Source organism: Elgaria multicarinata, chromosome 2 (genome assembly GCF_023053635.1).
Source record: "Elgaria multicarinata webbii isolate HBS135686 ecotype San Diego chromosome 2, rElgMul1.1.pri, whole genome shotgun sequence".
Classification (NCBI taxonomy): domain Eukaryota; kingdom Metazoa; phylum Chordata; class Lepidosauria; order Squamata; family Anguidae; genus Elgaria; species Elgaria multicarinata.
This window is the reverse complement of record NC_086172.1, coordinates 85419683-85427601: the sequence shown is the minus strand read 5'-3', so window position 1 is coordinate 85427601 and position 7919 is coordinate 85419683.

Genomic DNA, 7919 nt, shown 5'->3' with positions numbered 1-7919 from the left:
TTGCTTTACATCTAGGACGTAATGCAGGCTGCAATACTAAAATATGAGACTCCAAATGAAACACATTGTTAAAAGCTTGCTTGATGTCCACAAAAAACAAACACCCCCCCAGCTCAAATATTCTTGCAGTACTTCCAAACAGGACCTTGAGTTATGGCAAGTATCTGGGATGAAGGAGTTCCATAGCTGTGGGAGAACAATGGAGAGCATGTATTTTGCAACCGATGGAAGAGTCCAGATGGTGGCTTCGACTTCGGGTTGTATCCCATGTTAGTTCTACTCAGAGTAGACCCATTGAAATGAATGGGATGTGAGTTAGACTAACCTGGGATACAACCCCTGGATGGGAACTTAGATTCCTACATCTATAAACAAGGGCATCAAAGCTATGCCTAAGATGGGGCCTAGAAAATACTGGAGATTTAAAGGAAGGCTCTTTAGGAAGGTGTGCACATTTCTCACAGAAGGCTTAAGCGCCTTCCTGATGCCTTCTAGTGTTTCCCTTGATCACAGGAAATAGAACCTCATAGTATGCATAGGGCTGGTAGTATCTGGGCAAACCTCTGAGGGGAGATTATGATCAAGTTGGAGAACTCCTGCCAGCGGAGCTGAGGATGATTTATGTCTGACTGGACGCAGATAGCTGCCCAAACAGCCACAGCCCAGTGGCAACAGTCACAAAAGCTGCTGCATCATATGCCTCTCATATTTGTCCCCCAGACTCCCCCTGCCTTTGCACATGGGGAGAAATAGCTGGAAGGAGAGAATCCACCTTCTAATGCTTTTGAGGTCTGGGATGACCTGAAGGGAAAAGATAAGTGCAGGTAGCAATGGCAGGTTTGGTAATTTTGCACTAAGGTAAGGGCCTGTTCACAGAAAGAGCAAAGGTGGTTGTGACATCTCTCTAGTGGTCAGGATCTGGCCACCAATGTCCATGCTCTGATTAGGCTTGATTGATTGCAGCAAGCTCTAAATAGGCCTTCTTTGAAGGTGACGGAGTCTCTTCTGGTGGAGCAAACCTTTACCTGCTCATCTGAAAGGGACCAGAAATAGAACACGCTCTTTTCATCTTAGGCGGCCAGTGCAATTGCCCTATTCGCTTTCAGGCCCAAATCAAGGTTGCTGGTATTCCCCAATAAAGGCCTAAGCTCCCCAGGCTGTTGTACAAGGGAATGCCCTCTGGGCAAACCACTGGGTATTTTGAGGGATGTGGCCTCATCTGCCTAAAGCAAGATCAGTGCATGGAGACCACCCCTCCACACCTATTATATGGAATAAGCTTCCTAGAGATGCTTACCAGGTTAAGAAGGATACTCCTTTTCCTCAAAACATTTTTATTTGCTATGGTGATGCTATTTCTGTCGTCTTTATAGTATTATTTTTTAAATTTGTTTTTTTTAAAAAGCATGTAACTGCTACCTCTACTTTGTGTTCAGCAGTTTTGGGAAAGATGCCTAACAGAATTGAGCTTCAGCACCTTGTTTTCTGACATGTTAAATAGGAATGTGGCTCAATCTCAAAGCACTGCAGGGATTGATGTTTGCGGAAGATTACAGGACATGCAGTAATTAGGAGGAAGGATAAACATTGGTCCAAACCAAATGCCCAGTTCATCCTCAAATGTCAACTTTTACTTTAACATTGCCCTAGACTAAGCAATGGGGCAACATACACTCCTCTCTTTCCACACAGGTTGAGCATTCATGACAGGAGAAGGTTACGGCTGGCCAACATGCTCTCTTTTTTCCTGCCCTTTGAAAATGATGCTCCCCTCCCCTTCTTTTGGCATTCCTGGCAAGGATCCTCTTGGGCTCAGTGTATGTTCTGGGAGATGGCCAGCTGGTAGGCACATGAGCTTTGTGTTCAGTGGTGCAGAATAACCTGACAGACAGGTTGTGCCTTACTCACTCATTCCCTTGTAGCTGAAATTGATGAGGGAGTGATCTCAGTAGAGCCATTCCAGAACAGTCGTCATGTTGTTGGCTTGGCTGGCTATATGTAATGGCACAAGTTACTCTTTAACATGTTGTATTCACTACTAGAATAAGGGGGGGGGGCTGTGTTTTTTTCCCCCTTTGGTGCATGCCTTAGGTCAGTGATGGGGTACATGTGGTCCTCCAAATGTTGTTGGGGTGCAACTCCCACCATCCCTCAGCATTGGCTATGCTGGCTAGCCAACATAGCCAATGCTGGGGGATGTTGCTATGGGGAGTTGCAGTCCAGCAGCATCTGGACAACCATGTGTTCTCTACTCCTGTCCTAGGTAGATGAGAGCTAGTGTGGTGGAGTGGTTAGAGCAGTCTTCCCCAACCTGGTGCCTCCAGTTGTTTTGACTCACAACTCCCAGACTTTTTGTTCATTAGTCATGCTGGCTGGGGCTGATGGGAGTTGAAATCCAAAATATCTGTAGAGCACCAGACTGGGGAAGGCTGGGTTAGTGTGTCATACTAGAAATAGGGAAGCCCAGGTTCAAGTCCCTAATCAGGCATAAATCTCAATGGGTGACCCCAATTGGAGTAGTCATTGTCGCTCAGCCTAGGCTACCTCACAGGGCTGCTGTGATAAAATGAATTGGTGGGAGCCATGTATGCTGCCATGATTTCCTTGGAGGAAAGGAGAGATATACCATATTTCTTCGATTATAAGATGCCATCGATTGTAAGACGCACACTAATTTCAGTACCACCAACAGAAAAAAAAACCCCTAAGACACACCCGCGATTCTAAGACGCACCCTATTTTTAGAGATGTTTATATGGGAAAAAAGTGCATCTTAGAATCGAAGAAATAGGGTATATGCCATATGAGGTGGACAATCTAATCTGCCCACAGGCAACATTTTAAATGTACTTCCAGCATCCCTGCATGTGTCAAAGTAACAGCATTGGCTGTCATGGGGTTAAATGGAAAGTATCTTCCCCATTTAAAATATCTTTCAGACTTTGTCTATGCAGAGAAACAGGAAGCTGCCTTATACTGATTCAGACCAATGGTCCATCCAGCTCAGTATTGTCTACAGCAGATGTTTTGGACTACAGCTCCCAGCATTCCTGATCATTGGCCATGCTGGCAGGGAGCTGAAGCCCAAAACATCTGGAGGGCACTAGAATGGGGAAGGCTGATCAACATGGACTGGCAGCAATGGCTCTCCATGGTTTCAGCCAGGAGTCTTTCCCAGCTGTACCTGGAAATGCTGGGGATTGAACCTGGGACCTTCTGCATGCAAGCCAGGGGCTCTACCACGGAGCTGTAGGCCCACTGTGACACTAAGCTCCCAAAGCAAATAAGCACCAGGAAGGGATTTTCAAGCACCAGGAACATAGCTCCTACGGCTGTTCTGTAGTAGCTATGTATGCCAGGAAACACTATATTTTATCTGTGGATTTATTAATCACATGTAGCATCTTTTTTTGCATAAACATCATTCGTTTACAATTCCAAAACTCCAAATCTAAATCTGGGACAATGTTATGCTTTTAAAGTACAGCTCATTTAGCTAAATATGTTGCACCCCAGCATCACCTGATCCAAGAGAAATCTGTCATGTATTCTTTGTTTATGCAGCACTACTTCCCCCTCCTGCCTAGAGTAGCCAAAGGTTGTTGGCAGTCCTGTTTACACTGTATATCTATTGTTCCATTCTGTTTGAAAATGCCTCCTTTGTTCCTGTGCCAAACTCTCCATGTAATAAATACTGCTTGACTTTTTAACAGCCAAGTATCTGGAACTTGCAGTATTCTTTAAGTGAGATCAGATACATTGCATAGAATTATGTGCAACAGCTAGCCTATGGTGAATGTATAGATATAGAAGATATACGTAGTTATGACACACACACACACGCACACAAATTTCTTTGGAAACTGGATATGTGTTAACATAAAAGTGGCCTACTGGACTTTAAAAGGTGGACCTGGTCCTCCGCGCTAGCATCTTCAGATTTCAAGTCCTAGTTTTGTGATCTTTGCTTTATTCCACAATTATTTCTGAGTTCGGAAGGCATTAAATATGGGCACATCCATAGGTACAATAGCTCCAAATCAATTTAAAGCCAGAGACAGAGCCATTGAAACAAGCTTGGACCACCTGAGCAAAGCTAGAGGACAAGGTATCGCAGGGGCTTATAGCCCTAACCTTATAGCAAACTAGAACATGGGTCCATTTAGCTTCCATCTGCCCAAGGTAGCATGGCCAATGGTAAAGGATTATAGGGAATGTAGTCCAAAATGTCTGGAGGACAGCAGGTTGCTACCCATGACTAGCAGGAGCTCTTTGGGGTTCAGACACGAGTCTTCCGTAGCCTATCAGGAAATGCCAGAGATTGATCCTGGGACCTTCTGCATGCAAATCATGTGCTCTACCGCTGAGTTCACTGGCTAACATGTGAGATGATCAGAAAAACAACAACAGAGCAAGCTTTGAAGAATTAGCGAAATGGAGGACTGGGAACGAAGAGCAATCCATATATCTAACGGCCACCATCTGCATTATAGGTGTGATGCCTGGGTAAACATTCTAGAAATAGACATTGTGAAGAACCAAAATGTTAAGAACCAAAACAAAGGATTCTTGGTGAACAATCACTCAATTTTCTTAGAGGAGAGGTGAGGGAACTAAGCACGTTTTCTCATGCGTTCCTGTCTGGACAGTTATGCAGTTTACATTAATTTCTGTAGCTCTACATTATTTTTGTATGAGGTCTCCAAAGTAACAAAAAAATCCAGAAAAAAGCAAGCCTGGTTAGCATGAAGCATGGGTTACTGTCAATGCAGGTGGAGTTTCCTAGGAAATATGGCAACCCTCCCTTTTAAAAACTTCCACAAGCCGAGTTGCCTGATTCTTGTGGATACCAGCCTTCCCCAACTCGGTGCTCTCCAGATGGTTTGAATTACAACTCCCAACATTGGCCCTGCTGGCTGGGGCTGAAGTCTATAATGTCTGAGGGGCACAATTGATGTTCTGCACAATTGCAGCATTCTTGGCCAGATACCCAACCTGCTCCAAGGCCTTGAGCAGAAGTCCAGCATCTCTTGCCTTCCCATAATATGTGTCGGGGAAGCTTGATGTATAAGCAAATTGGGAGTAAACGAAACTGGGCTGAATGAAAGCTGCAAGAGTTTATTTGCCATCCTAAATACACCCTCCACATTTCATGGCTCATCTCTCCACCTTCAAATATTCATGCAGATAGAATAGGCCTGGCATTAAGCCTTCTGTGAATACCAGTCTTGCTGCAGACAATTTGTAAATCATCTCTTCTTTTATATTTTGCTACTTAGATAAATCAGTTCAATGGACATAGAACACAACTGTTCAGTCATGATGAAGAGTGGGCTGTGTCTACTCCGCCTCTGCATTAAATGTGATCAAGAAAACTCTTGACTATAGCAATTGCACTATTTTTCCAAGTGTCATGTGTCTCTCTGACTGCTCAGTGCCCATTTGCCCCTATTGTGACAATCTCAGCTACTAGATTTCCAAAGATCTCTAATCAGAGATTTGGATAAAACTGTTCCCTCCGAGAAACACATAAGCAGCCCAGGTTAGCTACTCGTTTCCCGAAACCAGTGATTAACTGCTTATTTCATGGTGTCTGAACACACCTGTTACCATGTACAATAGCTGGACAGTAGCCCCAGGAAGTTGTTTCTGTGCTGGTCATGCAGCAAATGCTTTGGGACAGCATAAAACCACAGGAAAAATGCTCCACGGTTAGCTGGCTGGCTAATAGAATTGGTGACATCAGAAAGCAGACCCAGATGAGGATTCTGAGGCTTCCAAGGTAGCTGAGTACTTTGAAGCAGCTGGGCTCCTGTGGTTTGCTCGAGGAAGGAGATTAGATAAAGATCAATTTTATTCAGCCCTGCAAAAATGGTTCCTGATCTCCGCTTTCTTGCTGCATGAGGCAGAACTAGTTTTTCTGGTGCATCGTGCCAGTCCTTGCTGTTCTGCAAGTCCTGTTCTGTTTTTCTAGCGAGAGAAATCCAAGGTCTCCTTTTTCAAGCAGACTTCTGAAAAGGTACAGCTTAAAGCCAGCCGGAGGGGGTTGTGTTTGCATTGTGTGTGGTGGAACTGGGTGGGAGGGCAGACAGTGTGCTGGGGGTTGAAGGCATGCTTTGCTAAATGCCAGGCCATTTTGAAGATTTGGAAATGACTAATGCCCTCTCCATCCAGTAGGCTGGCTCTCCCCTTGGACTGCTGACATGATTAGTTGCTAATGCATAGGTGTTTCATTATAGAGGATGCTCAGAAAGGTGGGGCTGAGTCCCTATACGGACTGAACATCCTGTGCACCGCTTGAGATTGCTTGCATCTGGAATGTTTACAGGTGAGCATCCATCTTCAGAGATAAGCTGTGTAGCTACTGAGAAACAGGTGCACTTAATAAGTACACCTGAGATGCTTCCTCTAAATGAAACAGCAGCAACAACAAAACAACAACCACAGCCACAACTGCCGCCATCCATTTTCTTAGTAGTGCAACTGAACTCTTGAGCCCTTATTTTCCTTTCCATTGAGCCTGTTTTGTGGATCTTTTTTGTTTGTTAGTGCTATCACAGCCCAAAGTGGGCATAAATAATAGGGAATGGCCACCTGGGTCTTTTAAAAATTTGGGCCAAGGAATCTTAATCTGTGTGTGTGTGTGTGTGTGTGTGTTACGGTGACCAAACGCCCGGATTCGTCCGGACACGCCCGGGAAACGGGGGGGGGGAATCTGCGTCCGGCTGGAAATACTGTCCCCCCCCTTTTGTCCGGCCCCAACGGAAGCCAGGGGAGCCTTAATAAACCCCAACTGTCTTACCAGGCCTAAATTTCCCTAGTGAGTGGCGGCGGCCATCTTGAATCTCGCCTGAAATCACGCGAGATCTCGGCAGCTGGCTGGGAACTCAGCGAGACCCAGCCAGCAGCCGAGATCTCGCGTGAGTTTGGGCGAGATTCAAGATGGACACCGCAAGGGGTGGGTAGTGAGTGGGGTGAGTGCTTGGGGGCTGCGTGCAGGAACTTCCAGCAACGCAGCCTCCAGCCCCCCCCCAGTGCAGAAGCAGCAGCAGCAGGAGCAGCAACAGGAGGAGGTAAGAGACTGAAATTTGTGTGTTTGTGTGTGTACACACACAAATATGTTTGAACTGCACACATCAATATTCTGCATAGAGCCATTGCTAAGCTACCTCGTTTTCCCTCTGTTTCTCTGGCATGTGGTTTGTATGCTCCAGCTCAGCACATGACATAATTTAGGGCTTCCATAGCTTGGAGTCACCCTCAGCCTTCAGCTTGTCTCCTTTTTCAAATTTTTCTCCAGTTTGGAGGTTCAGTTAAAGCCCTTATTTCAGCTTATTCCAAGTCTCATCTAAACTGTTTCTGTGCATGTTACATATCTTTTTTGCTGGCCTGTCTATACAGGTTAAAAGCCTGTGACTGTGTGGTGGCACTGCGTCAGTTATACAATGCCGCAGACACCTCACAGACACCACAGAGCTTTCCCATGAAACTGCGTGCTGGAAAAGTCGAGGACTTGCCCCGACTTTTTCTGCGGGAGCAAGTTGACTACTGACTGTCCTCGCTTCAGCATCAAGTCGGGGGCGTTCCCAGGCAGAAGGCGACCTGCAATTGGTCGCCAGAAGGTGGGCAAGGGGCGGGCCAAGTGAACCGAATGGTACCAGAAAGCCCACATTGCCTCCTGTGTCAGGATTACCTGCAGCAGCAAAAGAGCAGGTTTTTTTTTCTAAAGTGGGAGCAACCTGGTACTGTCAAGGCAGCCTCTTGAAGAACTGTACTCATTATCTCCTGCTGTTGTTGAGAAGGGAGATACTCAAAACAGTACTCAAGAGATGCCCCCAAAGTGAGAGGCATTTTAGCCCTTCTTTCTTCAGTCCTCTCTGAAAGGATGAGAATGATAAAAAGTCCTTCATGATATGTCC